Source organism: Cervus elaphus, chromosome 13 (genome assembly GCF_910594005.1).
Source record: "Cervus elaphus chromosome 13, mCerEla1.1, whole genome shotgun sequence".
NCBI classification, from domain to species: Eukaryota; Metazoa; Chordata; class Mammalia; order Artiodactyla; family Cervidae; genus Cervus; species Cervus elaphus.
Window position 1 is genome coordinate 64,671,563 of NC_057827.1, and position 14,201 is coordinate 64,685,763.

Consider the following 14,201-nt stretch of genomic DNA (forward strand, 5'->3'; position numbering starts at 1 on the left):
TAGGAGGACCTAGAGATGGGGTAAGCTGTGTTGCTAATTGATGGAAAATGTACACAATTTGGAAAAGCAGAGAAGTAGGCGATAACATAAAAATTTATTACAAATCAACTGATTTGGCAATCAATCCATGGATTAACCCAATAGCTGTTTATGAACCATCATCTTAATCACGACAATGTCTGGTGCTGCGCTCTATACCAGGACCCCAGACACCAGCCCTCGGTGACTGAATGTCTCCGAAGGGAAATGATGGTACAGAAGGGTAATTATAGCCCCAAGGAGAAAATGCTATGGCAGAGCTAAGCACAGGGGACTGCAGACCCCAGAGAAGGGACGGCTGGACAGGTGGTTAGGAGAACTTTCTGAATGAGCCTGTGCCAGCAACCCAAATAAAAATTTAAAATGAGATGGCCTGATAATTCAGCAATCTCACTCCTGGCCATATATCTGGACAAAGTCATAGTTCAAAAAGATACATGCATGCCTATATTCACAGTAGCACTATTGACAATAGCCAAGACCCAGAAGCAACCTAAATATCCATTCACAGATGAGTGAATAAAGAAGATGTGGTACATATATATATATATAATGGAGTATTACTCAGCCATAAAAAAAGAATGAAATAATGCCATTTGCAGCAACAGTTTTAACTTCCTTGAATAGGGTAGCCTTGAAAGGCATGCCCAGCAAGATGGGGACTGGTATTTCTCAAAGTTTCACAATATGAGGGGGTGTCAAAAAACTTTGTGGACAAAATAAAGGATATCTAATTTTTATTTATTTATTTATTTTTAAATTTTTTGTCCATGCTGCATGGTTTATGGGATCTTAGCTCCTAGATGAGGAATCAAACTCGTGGCCCCTGCAGTGGAAGCACAGAGACTTAATCACAGGATGGCCAGGAAAGTCCCAAAATAAGGGATATTTTAATGTGATACCTAAAACATCAAAGTTAATGCTACAAATCCACAGTGAATAAAATATTAAAAATTTAGATGAAGCAGGATCTGACCCTGTACATGCAAGATTCACCTGTCTCACCTCACCCTAATTTACTCTGTGAATCACTCCTCTATTGAAATCTTCTAATATTTTGTCCATTATGGATATTTTTACATTATTTTCTAATTCTGAAAATGTCAGATTGTCCAGAAAATACAGTACAGAATTGAGTTTAAAACTGACCAAGGGAAACTTCCACCATTATCACCTTTTAAGAAGATGCGAAAAGTACACTTGCTTGACACAACAGAAGAGAATCTGATTATGATCCATGGGTACTGGGATTTGTTTTGATGTCATTCCATTACAATTTTTCAGCGTCTTGTAGGGAAAATACACTCAATGGGTCTATTGGGATTTAAGGCCAGGCTAGGTGTGTCTGTAAATTATAAAATGTTTGATTGTAATATCTCTTTCATGATGAGTTGGCATTTACATCTCTCCACTGCCTTGAAATAACTCATGTTGAGGGTAAGCCAGTGATTTATTAAGTGTAGTGACTACAGACCTTGTCATAAGCTCCAACCCCATCCCCCAGCTAAGAGGCTGTGTGCTCCTCAATATACCAACTGAGACTAGAACACAGGTATTGACGCATCTCAGCAGGAGCAATGCTTAGGACTTATTGAACAAAAACAGAGCTTTTAAAAATAACATAAATCCATTTTTTTTTACCCTTAGACTCTCCAAAAATACATTCAAAAATGGCACTGACACCTCCTCCTGTCCCTGCCAATAGAAAGCTCATTTACTCATCAGAATGTCCCACACAAGGGGCTGGAAGTAAGTTGAGGAATTTCTAAAGAATTTTAATTCTGATCTTGCTTCTGAAAAGTCATCACACATGAATCCTTGAGACTGCCTACGTAAGTCCTCTTCCCTTCTGGGTCCTCACTATTGTTTGCTCTGGACCAACTCTCTCTACCATTGGTTACCTCTTTGCCTGAATCAAAGAAGACGTCTGGAAAAGCAAGCCTGGCTTCTTCCCAGATCATTTATTGACAACCACGAACCTCTCTGATGTTTCCAGTTGAAAGTCACAATTAGTTGGTGTTTTAATGTGTGTGGTGTTTTTCACTTTCTCTAATTCTTTTTTGAGCTAAGGTTTGTTGAGTCAAAGAACCCTGTGGCAGGAAGAGAGATTATATGTTTCAGAGTTCAGAAGTCTAACCTTTTGCTGGGAAAGTGCCTGAAGGTGAAATTGAGCCAAGTTCAAAGGGAAATCTAATTGACTGCTCTTGGTCTACCTTCCTTGAGAACTGCTGCCCTTGCATCATCAGTCTGCTGCTTTGGGGTGTCCAGGGTGGCCCTTGAGAGATGGTCTTTAAAATGCCACAAAAGGATCCCAGTCTTTTGGTACAAGATGGCTTTTGGGGTCCTCCTTAAGCCCACCTCATCTACTCATTCAGCAACAAATATTTATTTGGCACCTACTTACTGTGTGCCAGGCACTGTTCTTCCATGGAAGTTGTGTTCAAAGTCTTTATCTTGGGGACCAATGCTGCCTAATACCAGACGAAAACATGCAATCTTCCTACTGGGTTCATGCCTATCAAAGAAGTTCTTCGTAGAAACAATGGCAGGTCATTCTGTATAAATCATTATTAGGGGCCCCACCAACCAACAGGACCATCCAGTTGATTTTTACTAAGTATTCCCAATTCCACAAGTGCTAAAATGTCCCTCTTTTCCTTTCTCCTCTTCCCTTGCTTATTTTTATGCCTTGGACACTCTGTCATGTTTGCTCCCTTCTAAGGAGCTCTCTGCCCATAACTCCATAGAACAGATGCCCAGGACAGGGTATGAAACATACATCTCTTCGCACCTTGGAAAAGTCCTAAAAGCAGACTAAAGAAACCCACCAAGTGCTAATACTCATGACTTTACTTTGAAGTTCAACACTTTTCTCCCATCATGTAGATGGATGATCAGAGATCTGGACAAAGCAAATTTGACTAGGTTTCTCTTATTGAATAATAAAGATGAAGAGGTTATCATAATTGCAAGATGGAAAGTCCCTTGAGAGTCTGTGGGATCCACCCCCCTGCCTCAGGTAGACATGTATGCAAAGTACCCTAAATAGGAAGGAAGATGGCTCACAACACCACTTATTACTGTTGTTCTCCTTTCAAATAACTTAAAAAAAATTGTAGCATAATTATTTTACAGTGTTGTTTCAGTTTCTGCTGCACAACAAAGTGAAACAGCTACATGTATAAATATATCCTCTCCTTTTTGGACCTACCCCGCCCATCACTTCCCCCTCATCCCATCCCTCTAGGTCATCACAGAGCACTGGGCTGAGCTCCCTATGCTATACAGCAGGTTTCAACTAGCTGATTATTTCACATGTGGTAGTGTTTATGTCAGTGCTACTTTCTCAATTCATCCTACCCTTGCCTTCTCAAACTACAAACAAGAGGAAAAGAAAACCACCAGAATGGGAGCAAATGTTTGCAAACAAAACAATGGAAAAAGGATTAACCTCCAAAATATACAAGTATCTCATGGAGCTCAATATCAAAAAACAAACAACCCAAACGAAAAACAGGCAGAAACCTAAACAGACCTAAACCAACCCTGTGTGTCTTTCTCCAAAGACATACAGTTGGCCAAGAGACACATGGAAAGATGCTCAACATCACTAATTATTCAATTCAGTTCAGTTACTCAGTCATGTCTGACTCTTTGCCACGCTATGGACTGCAGCACACCAGGCCTCCCTGTCCATCACCAACTCCTGGAGTTTACTCAAACTCATGTCCATTGAGTCGGTGATGCCATCCAACCATCTCATCCTCTGTTGTTCCCTTCTCCTCCTGTCTTCAATCTTTCCCAGCATCAGGGTCTTGTCAAATGCGTCAGTTCTTTTCATCAGGTGGCCAAAGTATTGGAGTTTCAACTTCAGCATCAGTCCTTCTAATGAATATTCAGGGCTAATTTCCTTTAGGATGGACTGGTTGGATCTCCTTGCAGTCCAAGGGACTCTTCAAGAGTGTTCAACTCCACAGTTCAAAAGCATCAATTCTTCAGCATTCAACTTTAATTACAGTCCAACTCTCACATCCATACATGACTACTGCAAAAATGATAGACTTGACTAGATGCACCTTTGTTGGCAAAGTAATGTGTCTGTTTTTTAATATGCTGTCTAAGCTTTTCTTCCAAGGAGCAAGCGTCTTTTAAATTCATGGATGCAGTCACCATCTGCAGTGATTTTGGAGCCCCCCAAAATAAAGTCTGTCACTGTTTCTACTGTTTCCCCATCTATTTGCCATGAATTGATGAGACCAGATGCCATGATCTTAGTTTTCTGAGTGTTGAGTTTTAAAACAACTGTTTCACTCTCTTCTTTCACTTTCATCAAGAGGCTCTTTAGTTCTTTGCTTTCTGCTGTAAGGGTGGTATCATCTGCATATTTGAGGTTATTGTATTTCTCCCAACAATCTTGATTCCAGTTTGTGCTTCCTCCAGCTCAGTGTTTCTCATGATGTGCTCTGCATATAAGTTAAATAAGCAGGGTGACAATATACAGCCTTGACGTACTCCTTTCTCTATTTGGAACCAGTATGTTGTTCCATGTCTGGTTCTAACTGTTGCTTCTTGACCTGCATACAGATTTCTCAAGAGGCAGATCAGATGGTCTGGTATTCCCATGTCTTTAAGAATTTTCCACAATTTGCTGTGATCCACACAGTCAAAGGCTTTGGCATAGTCAATAAAGCAGAAATAGATGTTTTTTTTTTTTTTTTTCTGGAACTTTCTTGCTTTTTCGATGATCCAGTGGATATTGACAATTTGATCTCTGATTCCTCTGCCTCTTCTAAATCCAGCTTGAACATCTGGAAGTCCACAGTTCACGTACTGTTGAAGCCTGGCTTGGAGAATTTGAGCATTACTTTACTAGCATGTGAGATGAGTGCTATTGTGTGGTAGTTTGAGCATTCTTTGGCATTGCCTTTCTTTGGGATTGGAATGAAAACTGACCTTTTCCAGTCCTGTGGCCACTGCTGAGTTTTCCAGATTTGCTGGCTGGCATATCAAGTGCAGCACTGCACAGCTTCATCTTTTAGGATTTGAAAGAGCTCAGCTGGAATTCCATCACCTCCACGAGCTTTGTTCATAGCGATGCTTCCTAAGGCCCACTTGACTTTGCATTCCAGGATGTGTGGTTCTAGATGAGTGAGTGATCATACCATTGTGATTATCTGGGTTATGAAGATCTTTTTTGTATAGTTCTTCTGTGTATTCTTGCCACCTCTTCTTAATATCTTCTGCTTCTGTTAGGTTCATACCATTTCTATCTTTTACTGTGCACATCTTTGCATGAAATATTCCCTTGGTATCTCTAATTGTCTTGAAGAGATCTCTAGTCTTCCCCATTCTATTGTTTTCCTCTATTTCTTTGCATTGATCACTGAGGAGGGCTTTCTTATCTCTTCTTGCTATTCTTTGGAAATCTGCCTTCAGATGGGTATATTTTTCCTTTTCTCCTTTGCCTTTCACTTCTCTTCTTTTCTCAACTATTTGTAATGCATCCTCAGACAACCATTTTGCCTTTTTGCGTTTCTTTTTCATGGGGATAGTCTTGACCCCTGCCTCCTGTACAATGTCACGAACCTCTGTCCATGGTTCTTCAGGCACTCTGTCTATTAGATCTAATCCCTTGAATCTATTTCTCACTTCCACTGTGTAATTGTAAAGGATTTGATTTAGGTCATACCTGAATGGTCTAGTGGTTTTCCCTACTTTCTTCAATTTAAGCCTGAATTTGGCAATAAGAAGTTCATAATCTGAGGCACAGTCAACACAGTCAGCTCCTGGTCTTGTTTTTGCTGACTGTATAGTGCTTCTCCATCTTTGGCTGCAAAGAATATAATCAATCTGATTTTGCTATTGACCACGTGGTGTTGTCCATGTGTAGAGCCTTCTCTTGTGTTGTTAGAAGAGGGTGTTTGCTATGACCAGTGCGTTCTCTTGGCAGAACTCTAGTAGCCTTTTCCCTCCTTCAGTCTGCACTCCAAGGCCAAATTTGCCTGTTACTCCAGGTATCTCTTGACTTTCTACTTTTGCATTCCAGTCTCCTATAATGAAAAGGATATCTCTTTTAGGTATTTGTTCTAGAAGGTCTTGTAGGTCTTCATAGAATCATTCAACTTCAGCTTCTTCAGCATTACTGGTCAGGGCACAGACTTGAATTACTGTGATATTGAATGGTTTGCCTTGGAAACCAACAGAGATCATTCTGTCTTTTTTGAGATTGCATCCAAATACTGCATTTCAGACTCTTTTGTTGACTGTGATGGCTACTCCATTTCTTCTAAGGGATTTTTGCCCACAGTAGTAGATACAATGGTCATCTGAGTTAAATTCACCCATTCCAGTCCATTTTAGTTTGCTGTTTCCTAAAATGTCAGTGTTCACTCTTGCCATCTCCTGTTTGACCACTTCTAATTTGCCTTGATCCATGGAGCTAACACTAGTTATTATTAGAGATTAATAATTAATTTCACTAATTATTAGAAAAATGAAAATCAAAACTGCAATGAGAGGTCACGTCATACCAATCAGAGTGGCAATAAAATAATGTTAAGAAATTAATCTATTGGGACATAGTACCTGTGGACCCTCTGGATAGACATTTGCCAGGTCTGTTGGATCAAAGTCACCCATGTGATAACTAAATGGACTCTTTGGCTACCAATCTACGAAACTCTCACCATTGGACTCTGTGTGTTCTTTCTCCTAGTAAGCAGATCCAAGCTGTCCTTTACAAGGCTGATGGCATATCTTCCTGAAGCCATGGGCCAGATCAATGTTGCCCTCCTCCTAGATTTAGAAGCCCTCAGTAGCTTTCCACTGTGTGCCCAATGAAGTTTACAGTCATTAGCATAGCATGTAAGACCTTTCACCATCTCTCTGTACGTCTGGAAAGAAAGTGAAAGTGAAGTTGCTGTCGTGTCCGACTCTTTGCGACCTTATGGACTTGAGCCCACCAGGCTTCTCCATTCATGGGATTTTCTAGGCAAGAATACTGGAGTGGATTGCCATTTCCTTCTCCAGGGGATCTTCCCACCCCAGGGATCGAACTCGGGTCTCCCACATTTCAGGCAGACTCTTTATCATCTGAGCCACCAGGGAATCCCTAAGATTCTGGAGAAAGTGGTGAAAAGAGAGAGAGACTCTGGAGAGAGAGACTCTGGAGCTCATAAGAATCAGATCTTAGTTCTGCTGTTTACTGCCCTTTCGTCTTTGCGACTAAGCCTCAGTTTCCTCATCTCTGGGTAAAATGGGCATTGGAACCTCCATCTCCCAGTGCTGTCATGAAGACTGAACGAAACAAGATATGTACAGCCCTGAGAAGGCTGCCTAGTAACAGCAGGTCCCCAAAACACTGTACCTACAGTTGAAACTATGCTAAGACTCTCTGAACTCCTCTCTGATTTACAAATATATTTCCTGTCACATTCTTCCTCTCAGTCAGAGCTCCATTTGTGACATTCTCCCTCTTTCCAGAACACTCTCGGCTAAATTCAGCCTTCCATGTGAGTTCCTACTGTGGATCCTCTACCCTGACCTCACCCATCTTATCAGGAGCCACTCCTGGAGGAAGTGATTTATGTATTTATCTATATCGAATCTTATTTCCCATGATATTTCTTCTTGAGAATCCAATGTGGCTTTTACATCCTTCAGCCAATTTAAAAAAAAAATTATTTCATATTGGAGGTCATCTGTTTAACAACTCTGTGAGAGCTTCAGGAGCACAAAAAGGGACTCAGCTCTACATATACATGTATCCAGCTTCCCTCAAACTCCCCTCCCATCAAAGCCACCACATAACTTTGAGTAAAGTTCCCTGTTCTATACAGTAGGTCCTTATTGGTTATCCATTTTAAATATAGCCCAAGAATACTGGAGTGGGTAGCCAATCCCTTCCCCAGCAGATCATCCCTGCCCAGGAATCGAACCAGGGTCTCCTGCATTGCAGGTAGACTGTATACCAACTGAGCTATCGGGGAAGTCCAAATATAACTGTGAGTACATGTCTATCCCTAACTCCCTAACTACCCCTTCCCTCCTGGTAACCATAAGCTTGTTTTCTAAGTCTGTGAGTCTATTTCTGTTTTATAAATAAAATTGTATCATTTCTTTTTAGGTTCCACATAAAAGGGACATCATATGGCATTTCTCTTTCTTGCTCACCAAATTGTAGGTTCCCAGAGGACAGAGATGCTTTTTTGTAACTGTGTTCTCCAGAGGCACTGATAAAGCGGTATTCATCAGCTTGTACTAGGTCATGCTGAAGTAACAAACAACCCCCGAATCTCAGCAATTTATTGCAGCGGTTTATATTTTGCTCACACGGATGTTAATGGTGGGTCAGTAGGAGCACCCCTCATTCTACCTTTGCACTGAGATCTAGGCTGAATATGCAACGTCTCTCTGGCACTTGAACTTCTCAAGACAGAGGGAAATGAGTGATTGCAACACTCTGCATTGGTTCTCAGGACCACTTTCCTCCTATTGGCCAAAGCCCATCATGTGGCTAAGCTTGATTTTCTTTATTGGTGGGCCTGGTGAGCATGCGCTCTTACACGATGGCATACCGCACACTCCAGGGCAACAGGCGGGGCCGGGGAAGGACAGTAAATGTTGGAGCACGTGACTACAGTTTACCGCGCTTACACATCTGAGATGCTCGGGGAATGATATTTAAATGAAGGAAAGTTATATCAGGTAAACTCTAAAGCCTGGGATCTGATGGTAATCAGGGTATTACTAAAGACAGTGCCCAAGTAATTGCAAAATGTATGCTTTATGAAGAATTGCCAATGTAATTTATTTCGCTCTAAGTAAGGAAGTAAGTGACTTTGGGCTTTCCCGGTGGCTCAGTGGTAAAGAATCCGCCTACTAAGGCAGGAGACAGGACTTCGACCCCTGGTCTGGGACGATCCCACATGCTTCAGAGCTCCTGTGGGTCCCAACTCCTGACCTGGGCTCTAGATCCAAGGAGCCAACTACTGAACCCATGTACGCAGCTACTGAAGCCCGCGTGCGCTAGATGTGCTCTGCAACTAGAGAAGTCACTGCAATGAGAAGGCCACACACCGCAATTAGAGAGTGGGCCCTGCTCAGCACGCCTAGAGAAAAGGCCGAGCCGCAACAGAGACCGGGCACAGCCAAAAATGAATGAATAAATAAAAATTACTTAAAAACTAACTGTTCTTATATCCCACACTTTCCCTATGAAACTCTGCCCCTTATTTCATTGGCTGCTAGGAAGCTCAAGCCTAAATGATGCCTTCCCCATCTTCGTCAATATACTCAGAAATGTATGCCAACCTTTTCCAGAATTGACCTCCTGCCTGGCATCATTTTATTTCACTTTCATCCTTATTTACCCAACCATAATTTTATCATGCTATATTTTCCACAAGCTACTTTTTTTTTTTAAAGTGAATTATAAACAAACCAGCTTATCTTAGATATACCCTTTGAAACTGTTTGAAGCTTGTCTGCCCACTGGACTTCATTGTATTCTCGCTTAATGTTTTAGCTCTGCTTTTGAGGAATAAATGAAAACACATGTGCAAGACAAATCACTCCTTGTCCTTCCAAATATGCCATGAACTGCCTGATCAAAGGGAAATGAGAAAAGCCACTTTACAGACAGGGCCCCAGGGGTCCCTGAACCAAGCCAGTCTCTCTGGGGCTGGGAAGGACAGATTCCCCCTAGTCTGGTCTGGTTCCCCAAGGCGCCTGCCTGACCCATCACCTTTGCCCTCATCATCAAGGAGAGAAAACATACATACAAGCCTTTAAGCGTAGAGGGACTGTGGGAAATAATATTACAGACAAGCCCTAGACCCCTAGGAGGCATCACCTTCAGATAACAGGGAAGAAGATGAATTGCAAATACCTGGTCAGTGTGTCTCTTAGACAAGCCAGTCTGACTCTGTGGGCATGCGGCTGACCTGCTCTTTGTACAGAGGGTAAGAGCAATTTTATCCCTCATCCTTTGCTCACAAAGCATTCATTGCATGTACCTTTTTGAGCTCTGTGTGTGGCTTCTTACTAGGTTTAGGGTTAAGGCTGAATTACTGTGCTAAACTTGTTTTACGAGCCTCCAGAAGCTAGCTCATGCCTCCTCCTCTGCTCCGTTCCCTTTTATTCTCCCCAAGAGCCCATTGTCAACCAACATCATCAAAGTGTTTTTGGTTCCTAACATTTTTCATCCTCTTGCTCAAGCTCATGCCTTTTCAGTTACTGCTTCCTTGGTCAGGGATGCCTTTCCTCCACCTCTAACATGATTCTAATGATGATGATGTCGTAGTAATAACCATAGCAATAAGCCCTAGCTAAGTCTCCATCAGCCTTCCTACTCCATCCAACATAACATTAGGGACATTTTTCATTTACCCTTCAGGATGGGTTATGTTTTCCTGCTTTGTGAACTCAAGCAATGCCTCCACCTGCTATAATCTTATGTTTGCAGGTCTTTTTTTCAACTCTTCTATGATTCCTTCAGGTCAAAAGTCAAAACAAGCTCATCTCTTCATCTCTGCTACTACACCAGTCGCTGGTATTTGTGAGATATAGAATGAGTGTTTGCCAAATAAACGAGTGGATGAGTTAACTAGGCCCCAGCCAGTTACAATGGTTAAGTGAGTCACAAAGAACAAAACAGTGTGGAGACGGTCAGAGGAAACAGGAAGAGGAAACCACTCTTTGAACTCACAGTGTTTACACCACCTCAGGCCCAAGGCAGGGGAGACTTACTTCACAGAGCAAAATGTCCTCCAGGTTCATCCATGCTGTTGTAAGTGTCAGGATGCCCTTCTTTTCAAAGCTGAGTAGGATCCCATTGCATGTATACCCTGCCTTGTCTTTATCCATTCATCTGTGAATGGACTTTTAGGTTGCTACCCTGTCTTAGAATTGCAAATAATGCTGCAGTGAGTGTGGAAATGTAGGTATTTCTTTAAGATGCTGATTTTAATTCCTTTGTATTTTGTTGTTGCTTTTTGGTTGCTCAGTCATGTCCGACTCTTTGTGACCTCATGGACTACAGCGCCCCAGGCTTCCCTGTCCTTCACTATCTCCTGGAGTTTGCTCAAACTCACATCCATTGAGTCAGTGATGCCATCTATATAGAAATGGGATTGCTAGATCATGTGATATTTTTAGTTTTTTGAGGAAATTCCATACTCAGAAAGGTTTTCCATAAGGACAAATACTACATGATATTGCTTATAGAATGAATCTAAAACAGTCAAATTCATAGAATCAGAGAGTGACATGATGGTTTCCTGGGGCTGGGGTTCTGGGAAGGGAACAGGGAGGTATTACTCAACGAACACAATTTCAGTTATATAAGAAGAACGCTAGAGATCTGTACACCCTGTAAAGCCTGGTGTCCAAAATTTGCTAAGAGGGCAGATCTTATGTTAAATGTTCTTATCGCAAATGACAGTAGGAGTTGTTATAAACAACATGGGAAAACAAATATTGCATTTAACACATATGTAAGGAATCTAGAAAGAGGGTACTGAAGAACCTATCTGCAGGGTGGCCATGGAGACACAGACGTAGAAAACAGACCTGTGGACACAGAGGGGGAAGGAGGGGGTGGGATGAATTAAAAGCGTAGCACTGAAGCACATACATTACCGTATGTAAACAATAGATAGCCAGTGGGAATTTGGTGTATGAAGCAGGGAGCTCAAACCCAGTGCTCTGTGACAACCTGTAGGGGTGTCATGGGGCGGGAGGTGGGAGCGAGGTTCTAGAGGGAGGGGACACATGCATACCGATGGCTGATTCATGTTGATGTAGGGCAGACACCACCACGATATTGTAAGGCCATTATCCTCCAATTAAAAATAAATTTAGAAAAGCAAAGCAAAATGGAGAGAAAACACTTTTGGAGGTGACGAGTAGGTTTATGGTATAGATTGTGGTGATGGTTCCACAGGTGTTTACTTACCTCCAAACGTATCACGGTGTATGTATTTCTTACGTACAACTTTTTATACGCTCAAGAAAAAAAAAAGTGAGGGAGGGATTCAGGGCATGTCCTCGCAAGAGTTGGAGGGAAGAGGATGAAGCTGGCTTGAGAGTGTGACCTTTCCCTCCTCTGAATTTGACCTTGGGATGGCTACTCACAGAAGGGTATGTCCTGGAAATTCTCCGTGACTGTTCAGGGATGCGGAGACAGCCTGACAAGACAAGTCAGTCCACGGGGTCGCAAAGAGTCGGACAGGACTGAGCGACTTCACTTTCACTTTTCACCCAAAATATTATTTCAATCTGCAAACCACGTAAGATCATGAATGAGAGATTTTCCTTCCTCATCTGTGTACTAACTATCTGAACCCCAGTGGACCTATGTCATGCTTCCCATGCATCTCAGTTCAGATCAGTCACCTTTCAAGTGTTCCAGTCGCACATGGTTCATGACCACAGTGCTAGAGAGGACAAAATTCAGAGGCACTGGTGTGTGTGTGTGTGTGTGTGTGGGTGGGTGGGTGGGTGGGGGGGGGAGTTGTCCCATATCTAGTGGGTCACTGACCTGGGGTACATGTGGAGAAGTGCCCTTCAGAGCAAGAAAATGAATAGACCTAAAGATGATCACACTAAGTAAAGTCAGTCAGACAAAGACAAACATCATATGATATCACTTATATGTGGAATCTAAAAGATCACACAAACTTATTTACAAAACAGAAACAGGCTCACAGATTTCAAAAACAAACTTGTAATTCCCTAAGGGGAAAGAGGGGAGGGATACATTCGGTGGCTAGGATTAACATATACACACTACTATATATAAAATAAACAATAAGAACCTGCCGTATAGCACAGGGAACTTGATCTAATATTTTGCAATAACATTTAGTGGAAAGGAATCTGAAAAAGAGTAAATACATGTATGTGTGTAACTGAATCAATTTGCTGTACATCTGAAGCTAACACAACACTGTTAATCAATTACATTCCAATATAACATAAAAAGTTTAAAAAAAGACACAGACCTTGATTTGAGCCACCAGTGAGTGGGGTGGGACTTCCTGGGGCTGGCATGAGAGTGCCATGAGATCTATGATGAGCCCCTTCCCCTCTCAATGAGTAGACAGAATCAGCACCTGCTACATAAAAGAGTTGGACCAATATGATGGTGTCTTGCAAGCACTTGCATCAATCTCATAACACTGACAACCACTCAGAGTTGGAAATCGAGCGCTCACGGATAGATGGAGACCCTGAGACTTAGGTATGTCAGATAAGGGATTAAGGGCAGCCCTCGAAGTCATGGACAGAGGAGCGTGGAGGGCTACAGCCCATGAGGTCGCAAAGAGTTGGACACGACTGAGCAACCAACACTCTCATTCACTTCTCAAAGTCAAGCGCGGGTTGAGGTCAGTGCTCTGACCAATCCCACAGGCTTGTGAGTGATGGTTATTTTATGAAAAGTTACTGGAGCTCTGAAGGATGTCTGCACACAGAAGATTGTATCTGCCGAATCGCTGCAAATGCCTACATTACCCAGTAGATAACTTCTGTTCTGGGTACTTCCTGCCTTCTGGATGATAAACTTTGCAGGCTGCCTTTCATCCTATTTAGGTTAGAACAAAAACACGTTTCAAACAGGGCTTCTTCTCTCCACCTCTCTCTCTCATTCAGGCTGATTTGGGTTCTCAGGCATTGACAGAGAAGGCTCCCCGTCATTTTCTCTACATTTTTTGAAGAGAGGAAACTGGAAAAAAAAAATGTCAAAACACTAGGAAGGTTATTGCAGCATCAGAAATCTTGACAGAGGCTTGGTTAAGCCTCTGCCTCTGTGGGAAACAAGAGCATCTGCAATGCGTCCTGAAGTTACACGCCTCCCAGCAGGTCTTCCTCCCTGCTTGGCCCCAGACGGTTCACAATCACTTCTCTTGACATCCTTGGACTACTGATGTTGAGAAAGCCTAGGAACCAGGGCCCTGTCTCAAGATGGGTCCCAGGAGAACAGTCTACCAGCATAGATTTTTCTTTTATATTGACCTGGGTTCAAGTCCCAGTATCCTACTTAGCATGTGACTTTCGGAACATCTTTTACCTTCCTCTCAATTTTCGCACTGTAAGAGTTGTATTAATCATAATAGCAATTCTTTCCAGGGTTGGTGTGAGTATTGAATAAAATTGTGCAA

General features: G+C 42.2%; 1 long non-coding RNA gene across 1 annotated transcript; it reads left to right on the top strand.

Annotated features, from left to right (window-relative positions):
• The first annotated feature begins 615 nt into the window (after nt 1-615).
• On the top strand, nt 616-12,736 carry LOC122706238. Its single transcript, XR_006344346.1, has 3 exons — nt 616-646; nt 10,634-10,640; nt 12,628-12,736. It is a non-coding gene; the product is annotated as an uncharacterized LOC122706238 (long non-coding RNA).
• The last annotated feature ends 1,465 nt before the right edge of the window (nt 12,737-14,201 follow it).